Genomic DNA, 14,425 nt, shown 5'->3' on the forward strand with positions numbered 1-14,425 from the left:
TTAGGGAGTGAGAAAAATATTCTGGTTTTAAGAATTTGATAGTAAAATCCAAAGTTACAGTTTTAATGGTTTATTGCAATACTTTTTATGAGTACTGTAGAGAAGTGTGATATTTTTTCAAAAGTATACAAAGATGACAGGCTCACAATGACGAGAAGAAGGCCAGCAGAAGAGATAAAAGACGATCAACTTGAAGACTCACTTATCAGTGAGGAGCCATAGAGCAATATCATGACACTATCATAATTCAAAATGCATTCAAATTAGACCAAAATTATTAGGTGCCAATATTGCTGCAGTGTCACATTAACTGCAGTGTTAGTCTTGGTTCTAGGCCAGTGTAGGGAGCCTAGTCCCACCTGACACTGTACATTCCCCTCACCTCCCTTACCATTTTCTGTCTCCCACATTGTCACTCCTTCTTCTCTCCCCTTTTCCCCACCAAGGGTATGATGATGCTCTGACACTGCTTGTGTACACAGCACAGAAACCAAAACAAGAGTTGTGTGTGTAGTCCTTGTCCTCACTCTTCCTAACAAAGTTCCTGCATGTGCAGGGCCAACAGGGACGGCAGGAAGGGCTGGGTGAGCAAAGGGTCTTATTAGAGCCCTACAAACTGGTCAGAAAGATGGTGTCAGCACCTGTCCTTACCACTTCCCCTTAAGGTGAGATGTCTCTAGGGCACAGGTGCCAGACCCCAGTGACATCAAGTTGGAAGGCAAAGCTGTGGCAGCAAGATTAGCAAAAGAGATTTCCTTCCTTTCTTGCAGTCCACAAGCCATTTAAATCTCCATGGACTTCCTCGCTAGTCTGCTCTGGCAAGACCCCACCTGGAGTCCTGCAACCAGCTCTGGAGGTCTCAGCACAGGAAAGACGTGGACCTGTTGGACAGGGCCCAGGGAAGGGCCACCAAGATGACCAGAGGGCTGGAACCTCTCTCCTGTGAGGACAGGCTGAGAGAGTTGGTGTTTTTCAGTTTGGAGAAGAGAAGGCTGCAGGGAGACCTCATTGCAACCTTTCAGTACTTAATAGGGCCTGTAAGAAAGGTGGGGATAGATTTTTTTAGCAGGGCCTGTTGTGATAGGACAAGGGGTCATGCTTTTAAACTAAAGAAAGGGAGATTCAGACTAGACATGAGGAAAAAAAAATTTACAATGAGGGTGAAACACTAGCACAGGTCGCCCAGAGAGGTGGTAGATGCCCCATCCCTGGAGACATTCCAGGCCAGGCTGGATGGGGCTCTGAGCAACCTGATCTAATTGAAGATGTCCCTGCTCATTGCAGAGGATTGGACTAAATGATATTTGAAGGTCCCTTCCAACCCAAACTACTATATGATTCTATGACTTGCTAGCTTGAAGAGTTTATTTATATACCTTAATCCTTGCTAGCACTTGTTTTGCAGGAGTGAGGGCGGTTGGTGGATAGGTATCATAGCAGTGTCAAGTGAAATCACCCAGCCTCATCTCCTGGAGGACAGGATGGAAGTCACTGCTTTAGCAACCCCCAAATAATAAGCTTTTAGTACAGATTAATGACCCCATATCAATGAAAAGTTAGAAAAGGTTTGCATGTTTACTGTATGGAAAGATTTTGACACATCTGTCTGTACAATCTCACTGTATGTAAGATATATACAGTTCACCCCAAGATAGGGTCAGGAGGGTATTACAAATGTTACAAATCCCTTGTTTCTTCTGGATTGCTCCAACTTTCCTCTACATTGTGGTCAACATAGCGAATTAGTTTACCACATGTCAAGCATGACAGATTCCCCCAAAATATAATCTTATTTGACATTTCTTCAACCCACAGGAAAGTTACTTGACACAAATTCAAAGATGCAAATGAGAAAATCATCAAACTGATTTGAAGTAAAGAAATGATTGTAAAATAGCAAAAGAGATTCTATGATTAAGTCAGGAGTACACCTACATTATTGTTTTTTAAGAACATCGTAAATTTGCTCGGAAAAATGGGGCTTATTCACCCCTGCACTTTTTGCAAATACCAGTTGAATTCAGGTAATCGACAATATGTTAGCACTTTTATATAAGGTGATGACAGCATGACACAACCTTCATACAACTTAGGAAACCTACTATGGGAAAATCAGGCTCATTTCCACCCTTGAAACCTGTCTGGGACATAAATGGCCTCGACAGCCGGTTGCTTTGTAGTCCTGCATGTTGAAGGAACAACTTACTCTCACAAGAGCTCACATTTAAACATAGATATTTCTACTGCTACAACAAATCTCCTACTCATCACATGGGAGAGTCGTTGCATGTTCTCAGTGCACACATAATTAATTTTGAACGAAGTGGAAGAGCTCCAAAGAAAGCCTAGCTTGGAACGTGCTCTAAGCTGGTGGCTTTAGCAGTCCCTTAGAGGCATAACTCCTTCTGCCAGGCACATGAGAGGCACAGGTTAAAAGCTCTCCTGTTTTAGGGCCCACATTATTAGGTCACTTGAATTGGGCACACCTTACCCATCGTTTTTCAGCTCTACCTTATAAAAAAAACCATGTAACTAGTGTGTTTTGCAACTAGTGAAAATACCTCTTTAATTTGTGCTTTCAGAAGGAGGCACAAGAGACCACTGGTTGCTGAATTAGAAACAATTTGATATATATAAGATGGTGAATAAAGTCCTTCTTCCTCCTTGATTTAATGATTAGTGTCTTCCCGGTTAAAGAGTTCTCTGGCAGAGATGAACTCGATTCTGAGTTGCCGCTTATTGGTGAGTGCTCAAAACTCTAAGTTGTTGGTTAAAAGGCTGGCTTTTCCTACATCAGTTTTAGGAAACAACACACCCCGTTAATTTACATAAGTACTAAAATGAAACATTCATTTTAGTTAAATGAAACATTTTAATCACTGGGGAATGTTTTTGCTTCTTTTGCATTTCTGTGGAAAGAAGTAATAGCACTTAAAAATATATTTTTAATATTTTTGCTTGCTTGGCAGTCAGACTGAAAATCAATCATTTAGCCTCTTGGAGAGTCCCCTCTACCAAATACATTAATGTAGTAACATAGATGATTGCTTAGAATGAAGATTTTGCAATGCATCTACTGGCCAAATTTACCACAAGCATGCACTTTTTTTTTCCAAGTTATTCCAAATAGAAGGTGTTCATTCATATTAAGTTCCACTGATTGATTTTTTCACAAGCTTTTTTTCCTACAGTTGTGCCAAAAATGTGAAAGACAAATTATTTTCAACCTTTGTTTCTAAATTCTTGTATAAAAATGGATAATCATTCACACCCCATCATAATGAAAAACGTCTATGCAAAGTGGAGCAGCAGACAGTGTTAATTCCTCCAAGCACTGGAACACTTTGCCCCACATGGCTGAGACAGTTTTATGGTGTACAGTGAAGGAGCTATGGAATCTTTAAACAATAAGGACAAAAATACATATTGAATTGCTGCATCATTTGCCAAGCAGCCGTCATATTGAGCTCTGAACTATTCAAGGACATGGTGGAAAAACATATTATTATGGATGTTAAACATTATAGAATGTAGTACAGAGGAGTGAAATTGAGGTTTTACAACAGAGTTTTGCTCATTTTTTTTAATATTTTTGAGTTATTTCACTTTAGAAACAGGATAAATGATGTTATGTTGAAATATACACTGATTTATTATCAGGTGTTATAAAAAAACTCTCATTGATGTCACGAGTATTAAGAGGACTGCACAGACAAAAACATCTTTTACCTGGCTTGACAATAAAGCTTCGGCAAATGTCAAAACACTCTATAACTCAACTTCACAAAAAAAACCCACAAACAAACAAACCCAGCTGATTTCTAGATTCACCATGAAATCTACTTACTCTGTATATTTGCATCTTTCACAGAATGGATTTCTAGCAAGAAGGTTTAATGAGCTGAGGCAGTAATTGGTGAGTTTCTTAGATGTCAAGTAGAATTGTTGTTGCTGAAGTGGCTCTGATGTTTTTCTGATCGCTTCTGTGCAATTAGCCCCTGTCAGCACTACCAGGCCCTGAAGCACTGTAGAAGCTGTAACTCTGTCTGGGGGGGTTGACAGGATCCTGGCTTCATCTTAGGGGGAGATCCATCCTCACACAGGTTTCAAGCATGTTTTTTCAGAGTGCAGAACACATTCTTGATATTGAGGACCTAGTCACCCACACTCCAGGCTGTACACTCCAACAGGGAAATGCTTGTTTTTCTGTAAAACTGTGTGGACAAATATGAAGAAATTACATGAAGACAGTGTTTTTATTGTAGGTCTGCAGTGGCTACTCCGGGTGGACATTGTTCTTTAAAAACCTGGAAATCTTTAATTGTGTGATGGTGAGGTAACATTCTGAATGAAATTGAGCTAAGAGTTTGTCTAAATAATACTTTCCAAAGACCAGTGCAATGAAGGCATATGTTGCAGCATCAAAAGGTCCCTTTTAACTGTTTTTTCATGTTGTGTCCAGAGCCTTCACAGAAAAACTTCCTCCATACAGCACAAATTGCTCTTCCTTAACACTCTATGGTAGAAGGGGAAACGTCTGGTTTTTTTTCTTTGCACTGTATGGTATTTGCTGCACAATTAATGCAAAGCCCAGTTCTCTCCAAAAAGTAAGCTCTAGAAGCACAGGTGTGAAGAACTCATCTTGCTCTTGAAGTTGCGCTCAAAAATAGAATTGTCAACACAGCTGCTAGATAAGTCCTCTTAGAAAAGGTTTTCAGACTCATGGCCAAGAAAACAGACCTGCTAAATATACAGAATAATGAAATACAACTAGTTTTCTTTCCCCTGAAAATTCTCAGAGACAGAAGGTAAAAAAATGATCTAAGATTCCATATGCTCTGTTACACATAATATAGTAGGCTTAGACTCCCATAAAAAAGGTTTTATAAGTGGTAATCAGTGATATGATATTAATTATAAACAGTAATGGTTTCTCTTGAAATCTGCAGACTGTGCTATTTTGGGCAAAAAGCAACATTTTATTTTAGCTGTTCATTTTATGGAACCTTTTGTGAACAAATGGTCCAAGTTTATGCATAGCAACTGAATGGGCAAGTCAAAATGCCTGGGTAAGTCAAAATGCAATGACAGTACATGAAGACTGGACCACTGCTCTTTTTAGGTGAGGATTATAGCCAACAATCCAGAGCTGTTGTTCATAATAACAATTTTTTTTAAAAACTGTATTTTTTCTATTTATTTATTTAAGGTAGTATCATTAAATCTGCCTATTTTTAATAAAAACAATGGACCACAGTGGCATTTTATTTTAAATAAAGTGCCTACAGTTTGTATTTCCTTAGAAAATGCCAGTTCCAAAAAAAAAGAGGAAAACATAAACTATTTTTAAGATCATAACTTTTATCAGTGAAAGCATCGGACTGAACTGCATGTATAGAGATGAATTCTCTTCTCATGCTCAATTTAACTGATGTCCAAAACATTTTTAAAGCTTGAATAAATGTTGGCAAAGTTCCAAAATCTGACTATTTATATGCTGTCAGTTACACTGACCAAGGAATAGCATTCTAAATACGACGTACTACTTCTTTTGTGCCGTTGTGATGCTTTCCTTCTAAGCGACTAGTCTTCAGTTCAGACAGGATTTTGATGTTTATACTAGATCTTTCAAGAGCAAATGCCATTTTTGTAAGAACAAATATATTCAAGTTCAGGTTCATTTTCAAAAATATACTTTTACAAATCTGCTCCTCTCCAGTTAATCCATGGATAAGATCGAACATCTGTTCTGATTCTTAACTGTACAAGAAGATTACTTTAAGGATTCCTAAAAGTGGCTAAGCATCTTTTTATCCTTGTTCTCTTGCACCATCTTGCTATCGCGAGAAAGCAATAATTAAAACAAAAAAGCACTTGATATGCAAAGTTAAAGAAAAATGTTAATTTCCAAATAGCACCCAGACTGTAGATTAATATTATTGAGATACATTAATTACTTTTAAACATGCATATGTAAGATGCCAAACTATGGGATATATTGTAGCAATATTGTAGAGTTGAAAATATTCGATTTGCAGTTGATTATCACTAGAAAAAATAGCTTTATTTAGGTCATAGGCCTGAGTAATGCAAAGGCCAACAGGTGTCCATTGATGACAATTTTTATTCATAGATTATCGGTTTCCAGTATCAAATTTTTTTTCTGATCAGGTGAAAGTTGAGGAAATGTCATGCAACAGACAGAACATGGATATTATTTTTTGATAGAAAAGTACAGTCTATTATATGCATTAAAGCTGTGAATGTAAGGTTTATAGATTTAAAACTACAATTTCCAAGCAGTGTGTTTAAAAATATATGATATGTTCTTTGACAAAGATCAAAGGGCTTAATATATTTTGTAAATTACAGCTATAATGATTCCATTTGCAAAAGATGTAATTTACTGGTCTATTTTCATAATGAATAGGAGTCTAACAAACCACATAAGTTTATACATTCAGTGAAAATACAGAATACCTTAGACTTGACTTGGAATATGCATTATGATAATAGTTGAGATTTTATTGGAGAGTAAATTTTCTTTTCACTTCTTGGCATGCTCACCTTGTCAGCTTTTCTTAGGTGTTTTAGTCTTCCGAAACAAAATATCTTTTAGGAATATCAGCAAATGAAGTGCAGGAGGAGATTGCAATGAGACATTTATTCCTGTGCACACAGACGTGTACTAGAGGGTGGTGAGAGAGGAAAAGCCAGGTTCTTAGGTAAAGATAGACAAAAAATCTCCAGTGAGGTATTAACGGAAAAAACACCTCAGGCACAGTTATATAATTTCACTTTTCGTGGGACTTTTAATAGAATAGTGTTATGGCCTTCTTGTCATGGGGTGTATGTGGCATACCTAATAATTAAAATAGAATATCATATGGAGTGTAAAAGAATTGATAATTTTTTCTGTTTCCCATGGATGTTTAATACAGATTCACATGGGTTCATGGTGAGATTGGACAAGCTCATGGAAATTACCTGAGAATTGCTAAATAGACAAAGTCAAATTCTGGCTCAAGTATAAGTTGAGCAACCAGTTGCTCAAGGTGACGGATTATGTCCATAAATTTGTCCTTTTCTGTACTTTCCATCTGCACATGCTTTGGGCCACCACTGGAGAAGGAACAGCCTGCTATGTCCACCCTTTGCTCAAAAACAGTATGGCCATTTGTATGTCATGTTCTTAATTTGGATTTGATCCTGTCTACCTAGAACGGGAGATGATAACCTAAATATAAAGTAAATGCTTATCTCTTTGGGTCTGAAAAACCATACTTGTTTCTAAAGTGCATTCAGTGCATTCAAACCTCCGGCAGGAAGCTGTGCAGTCCTCCCCTAATAAATGTGCATGCCTTGTAAATTCCTCATAAACCTCCAGTTTACCAACTACACCCTGGAAGTCTTATAGATATTGTCAAAACCTGACTTTTTTCCACTTCCCACAGGCAGGGCAATTCACAAGAATTGTCATATTCTACAAGATCACTGGCTAGACAAATACAGTATCGTCCTTCTAAAAGTATGTTCTGCTTTACAGGAAAGTACAGTCCCTCCCTCCCACCCTTCCCTTCCAGTAAGTCTCCCTGACTTGCTACTGGGTGGCATTCTATCAGAGGGAAATTTTTTCAGTCCCAGCAGTAGTTTCTACTTTGATTCAACACAGCTCATGTCCATCTGACCTTTAAATGGTAAAAAATGCTAGGATTTTATTAATATCAATGTAAAAGTCTAAGTTTCAGGGTTGTTTTGTTTTGTTTTGTTTTGTTTTTAATCCTCAAGACACTGAATTCCACACATTTAATTGAATAAAGGGATCATGCCTCCAAGGGAGAAAAAAGCTCATAGGACCTCTCTTCTGTATTTACCTGCCTACTGTTCAGATAAATACCTGCTTGCTACAGTCTTATGTTCACGTTTAGCGAGCTGCAAATCTAAGCTTAAGAAAACAAAAAAAGGCTTGTTTCATTAGAAGTTTACCTCACTTTCTTCAGGACACTTTTTGCAGATATTCTGAAAGGAAGGACTGTATTCTTTTAACCATACTCATGTTTAGGGAGTTCTGTTGATTTACAATTTTGATACAGAAAAATCAGATATGGGTATTGATCTGTCCTTGTTCAATTCATTGGTTAATTTAGTAGCAGCTACCTTTTCCTGTACTGCTTCAGTACTACTTTGTAGTTTGCAGCATTACCTTTAACTCTTCTGTAAAAGCTGAGCGTCATAATCAGCATCCCTCCAATCTTCAGAGAGTAGCTGCTTTCAATTGTAAAATGTATAGCTGTTAAGTAGCTCGAATGCTTTATTTTTATTTCCAGGTTCACAGGTTTTAGGAAAATGTCACTTTCTTTGGAGATTATTTTCATTATTCCCACATGAACCCTTCATTGAGATGCCTCAGTGTACCCTCCTTTGATACTTTTTACCTGTGTCAGCAGAATTATCAGTAGTGTAATAGTATAATATTTTTTTTTTATTATTTTTTTTTTTTCCCAAAGCTCAGAGTCTTAATGTTAGAATATAAATAGGGCTATGAATGGGAAGGGCAGGAGTTAATTTTCAGAAAGCAAGAAAAAAATAGGCAGGACACTTTCTTTTCTCATTGCAGGTACTTCTTTGCAGTTTCCTGTGCAGCGACTCTAGTACAAAATTGTGACCCTTAAAAATAAAGCAATTCCAAAGCAAATAAATCACAGTAGAACACCTGTGGGGACCCAGCAGATAAAGGTGTGCATATTTGTATAGGACCCAGCAGTCTACTTGCTCCTTACACGTGGCTTGTTCCCCAGTGACACCTATGGAGCATATTGACCCCATGGCCAGTGGCCAGCTGCCTCCACGCAGCCTTTGAAAGACCATTTGCCTAATCTGACAAGCTGCAGGTGACTTCCTAAAACATTTCTGCTGCCTGATGAAGTCTTGTGGTGATGTCTTTGAAAAAAGAGCAGGCTTGTGCCTTCCCTAGAAGAGAGAAGGTGCTGAGGTAAAAGAGAGCCTGGGAATCAGTGTTTGGGAAGTCACTTTCAGCCTCAAATCTTTGAAGATAAGTTTCTCTGCAGAGTCAGAATATCAAGTCAGATATCAGTTCCTTTAGAATAAACAGAAGAAATGTAAAAGCCATTTTTCTATGTTATCTGTGATTCCAGTGGGAGTTTTGTATACCAAGATTGCTGAATATGCAGAAGGTAATTTATAAGCCTATTTGTACTGTTCTCTGTGATTGTAAAAAAAAAAAAAAAAAACACAAACCAAAAACAACAACCAAAAAAAACCACCAACAACTTAGAACTCTTACACATCAGTATCGTTATTATCAGTAGTGGTAGGACCAGATGACATTCTGAGATCCCTTTTAACATAAATTATTCTATGACTCTGTGACTTCAATGTGATATGCTGATTTTTGTGTGAGAAATAAAGTTATGCAAAGGAAAAAAAAAAAAAAGAAACAAAACACTCTGAAAAACACTTGGCACCAAGCTTCCATCTTTCGTCTTTCTTTGTTGTTCCATAAGACAGATCTCAGTTATAAGAGTCATGAGCATGACTCTATTGACAGCAATGATTCCTTTCTTGCTGCTTGTCAAAATGGAGCAATGAAGCTGGCTTGGGAGGACTGAAGCTTGGACATACTTCTTTGAGGCTGTGCAGAGCAGCAGCTCTGCAATGTCTATGCCTAAGATGCAATCATCTGTGTTCCTTTCTTCTTGGACATTTTAATTGGCTCCCATTGTCTTTCAGTGGATATGTAGTGGTTGGACTCAGCTGCAGAATAAGCATTAGCTCATATCCTTTCTATGTTTCTTTAATTATAATAGCACATTCTTCTGTCTAGCTAAAATGGCTTCCTGCTGCTTGTTTTCAAGCTAAAACATGTATAAATCCTATCACAATCAATATTTACAAAATACACGTCTGACAAAACTCGCAATTCTTAGCATGCCTTTGCAGACCTTCTTAAAAACCACAGGTATCTTAATTTCAATTTCAGTGAGCCTTGGTGTCTTAGCACATATACTATGCAGATCCTTTTGTAAATCTGATTTCCTTTTCTTCCAGAGAAGATCAGGAAAACAGTCTTCTGATGCTTTTCCTACATTATGTGCTTATTTTATAATGCAAAGCTCAAAAAAACTAAGCAAAGCGCTTCCGAAAACCATGAATTCAACAAAGAGAAATGTATTAAATTACTCTGATCTCAGTAGAACTATTGCAATTGATTTCTTCACACATACTGTCCCTGCTTGTAGCTTACTATATGTATGCAGACTGCGTATGTTTCAATGGGTATGCTAAGTGTTGTATAGTTGTCTAGCCATGTGCAGTAGACTGCATTTAGACACGTGCAGTCCATCCACGTGCAAAGTCCTTTCATCTGGAATTGAGGTTAAATTTACTGGAGTCTTATGACTCTAGCTGCTGAAAAAATCCAGATCAATAGCCAGAAGAATCAACTCAGGTCACGCAAAAACATATTGCCAAACAATAGCAACAACTAAAACACCTGACAGATATAGAATGGACTGATGCACCTTAGATATCTAACCAGACTGGAGAATAAAATACGTGAAGAAAAAAATGAAGGAGCACCCCCCAAAATTCCTTGCTATTTCTAGAATTTGTACATATCTTTTAATAAAAAGTCTTTGCACTCTTTCAGATTATTTAAAATTAGTGTTGCAAATCAGCCCAAAAGAGCTTCAAGGAGCCCCTGAAGTTGTATTTGTCCATGTCCTAGTGATTCCTCTCTGTGCATCCACCCAAGGGCTTAATCTGCATACAAGCTAAAAGCTTCAGGCAATTTTGTCAGAGAAGTTTTGGTCAGAGCTTTGCTACATCATATCTGTAATCTACAAGTCTGAACATCACTTGAATACTAAACCACACACATCACAAACGCAAGGATTAAGCAGGAGATTCAATAATTCAAGTCTTAACGCAGGGGACATGTAATGTACATGCAAATATTTAGCTGAAGAGCACATTTCCATACCCCAGATGCAATACATGCATCACATGATCCTCTCATTTTTGTCAGTTTGTAATAAAGTTACACTGGCACTCTGAAACACAGTGTGATTACTGGAGTGTAAGAGAGCAGGATGAATATCGTGCAGTGCAGGTTTTCTGCTGCAGTGGTTAAGAAAAATCTCACCCACTAACTGCATTGTCATCTTGAATTCAGCTCTGAAATACATTCAGAAAGCTTCTAGAAATATGTTTATGTGCTCTCATAAAAATGGCAGATCATCTGAATTTGAAAACCTCAACTTACTTCAGATTTTTCAGAGTATATGTGGAAGTAAGCACTGGTAAATGAAAAAGACATCTGCTTTGCACTTGCAGAGATAGTGCAAGGTTTTTGAACATAAATGTAGGATACCATTTAAATGATAATTAATTAAAATATATTAAATGCTACAAGTAGGCATATAAGTGTCTTTTAAAAAGCTATGCTCATCCCCAAGAAGTTTATGCTCAAGTTGCTAGCTCAAATGTATCAATATTAAATTGTTTTTGAAAAGAATGACAGTTTATCATGAATTTATGGGGTAGCAGACATATTTGTCATACTTTCACCCTATTTGATCAAGAAATTAAAAAAATATTGTGTCTGTTCCCTGACCCTCAAGAGCAATGGTGCCATTCCTTGATTTGAAAGGAAATTGGAATGATAAACTTACTTCTTTAAAATGACGCTTTAAGTTTAGAGTTTTCAAACGTGTATTCTATATATGATGTACATATATTTTGGATTATGACCTGAGTTTAGGCAGTTGTTACATAGAGAGATTTATTACTAAATTTATGGCCAATAAAAAAGCCAAACTTGAGACAAATACCCTTTTTCTTTCCCTGAAGATCCTTGACAGTTGTATGCAACTTCTATAAATAGAAACACAATAGTAACTCAAAATCTCATTTATCACATTTAATACTTGGATGTTTTGTTTGTTTTGTTTTGTTATTGTTGTTGTTCAGGTTTGGGTTTTTTCCTTCAAGCTTTACAATAAATGAGGAGGGAAAAGAGAAAATTTTTACTTCAGAACCTTACTTAAGGGAATTGGATTGTGGTTTTATAAAGAGGTGATATGTTGTAACATTCAGAATAACAATAATTTTATCTATACTGGAAAGCAAAGCAAAGATGTGATCCTTTTGCTAAATGAAAATATCTGATCACTTTCTAGAAATGCTTTACATTATTTGGTTACCTGAAAGGTTAAATTATAATGTGGAATGATGCAAACTTCAAATTAGTGTGTATAAATGATTTGTCTACCAAATAATCACACAGTAAGAGACATAAGAAACAGATCTAGTAAATAAAAGTAAAGTTTAAGAAACGTACCTGAGAGGAACTTCTTCAGTGTTTTTGTCCTTGACAATGTTTATTAATAACCGGCTGCTCACTTCTGCTGGGTTGTGTTGCATGTAAAGAAGATAACAGTCTAAGGTCTTGACAAGAAATAATCACCAGATTTTATCAATAGATGTTTAGTCCCTACCTATATTTCTTCATTGTATCTGCAACTTTATTGATTACATTTCTCTGTTTCTTGCAGAGTCCGTGATCAAAGATACAGCTGACAAAGGTGGCCAGTGTTAATCAGACCCTTCCTCTCCTGACAGTGATCCCCGCAATAATATTCTCAATTTAAAATAACCATCAGACCTGTACCAGGGACATATTTATGGAGGCATTAGTTAAGCAATAGGCAATGTGTTCTGAATCTAGAAAATCTTGGCCAAAGTATTAGCACCTCAGAATTTTACAAGATAGTTACTTTCCAAAGGAAATAGAATATTTAAGCTCAGCAGGGGAGGATGAGGTTTACAAAGTCTCTAAATAGAAAGAGAGCTTAAAAGATAGTTAACAAAACATTAGTGACCTATTCAGTGACCCCATATATTTCTGCTTTACCTTATCTGTTTAGCCACTAAATACATCTTAATCTCTAAAAGGGCAAATCCAGAATGTGATTGTAGTTGATGAGTGAAGCCAGACATTTTCAGCTAAAAGATCCCACAAAACAGAAAACTGAAAAATATTTCAACCTGTGAAGCCCCCAGCATCAGTTATCCCGTTTGCTACTTTGGGAAGGAAAAGACTGCATGTAATACATGTGGAACTAATATTCCTCTGAGAGGCCACCCCTCATCATATTAGTGTTTCCTTCTTTCAGTTTTTCCTATACACAATATTCTGTGAATGTCACAAACCGCAAGGTACAGAGCATACCTATACAAATGGCATCCATATCAACTTAAAGAAAACAAAGCTAGCTGCTCTTTTTAAGAAGAAATAACCCTTTTAAAACTAACTGGTCTGAATTCACTCAAGACGCTTCTCACTAAGGAGTATGTTGAGGGAGTGAAATGTTGGCGGGATAATAACAATATTCATTTTAATATAACAATTGAAAATATATAGAATTAATAGTCACAGCAAGCAATCAAAACTTTGGATAACAGGAGGAAAATAGGAAAAAGAATATTTGTTCCACAACAATAATACTGAACAGGATGAATAAATCTTTTCATTCACTAGAGCTTTAGAGAAAACAAGGAAGGAAATAATCTTCTTTGAAAAAAAATGCTTAAAGTAGGTATTCTTTTGAAACAACTTTTAGCATCCTTGCGATAGAAATGTTCCTCTAACACATTCATTGCTAGAATATGTTTTATCATCTCAATCTGTCTGTGAACTCTGAGCAAAAACATTCTGTGGGTGGTAGAATAATGCCATTTGAGTCACAGCATAATTCTCCAGATGCTCAAAAAAGACAGAGTTTTACTGACAAATATTTACCTATTTAAAGAAACCAACAAAAGTACATTCTATTGAATCATCTCAATTTTATTACTTAGCTGAGATCGTTTAATGTACTGAATCCCAGCTTACAAAGCATTTAGAATTCCAACACAGGAACAAATCTCAAAGATTACATCCTATCTCTGTGATACAGGAGATACAGCATGCAAATTTTACAGTGGCTTTACTCCTTCTGCTTTCACCACTGTTTAAATGTCTTCTAAGTTGCCCCTGAAAAAGAGCAGAAGGTAGGAAAATAATAGGATTGTAAAAGCACAAAGTAACATTCCTTTTTGCAGGAAAATAATTCCTTATCCTTCATTTAAACAGAAACCACACTTGCTGTGCTATGCCTTCTCTCCTGCACCTATTTACTTTTATTGAATTGAAAAAAAAACAAACCCTAAGACATAATGTCTAAAGGAAAAGGAAATATACTTGAAGTATGTTAACGTAAGTTTTAAGACCCCTTTTCATAAAATGAATAGACTGTCAAATTGCAATTTTTAGATATCGGTAACAACTTTTGCATTTTCTAACCATTCAGTGTAATTATTAAAATGCTTGATCCAGTCATTTACAAACATATATTATGCAGTG

The sequence above is a fragment of the Nesoenas mayeri genome (genome assembly GCF_963082525.1).
Source record: "Nesoenas mayeri genome assembly, chromosome: 1".
Taxonomy (NCBI): domain Eukaryota; kingdom Metazoa; phylum Chordata; class Aves; order Columbiformes; family Columbidae; genus Nesoenas; species Nesoenas mayeri.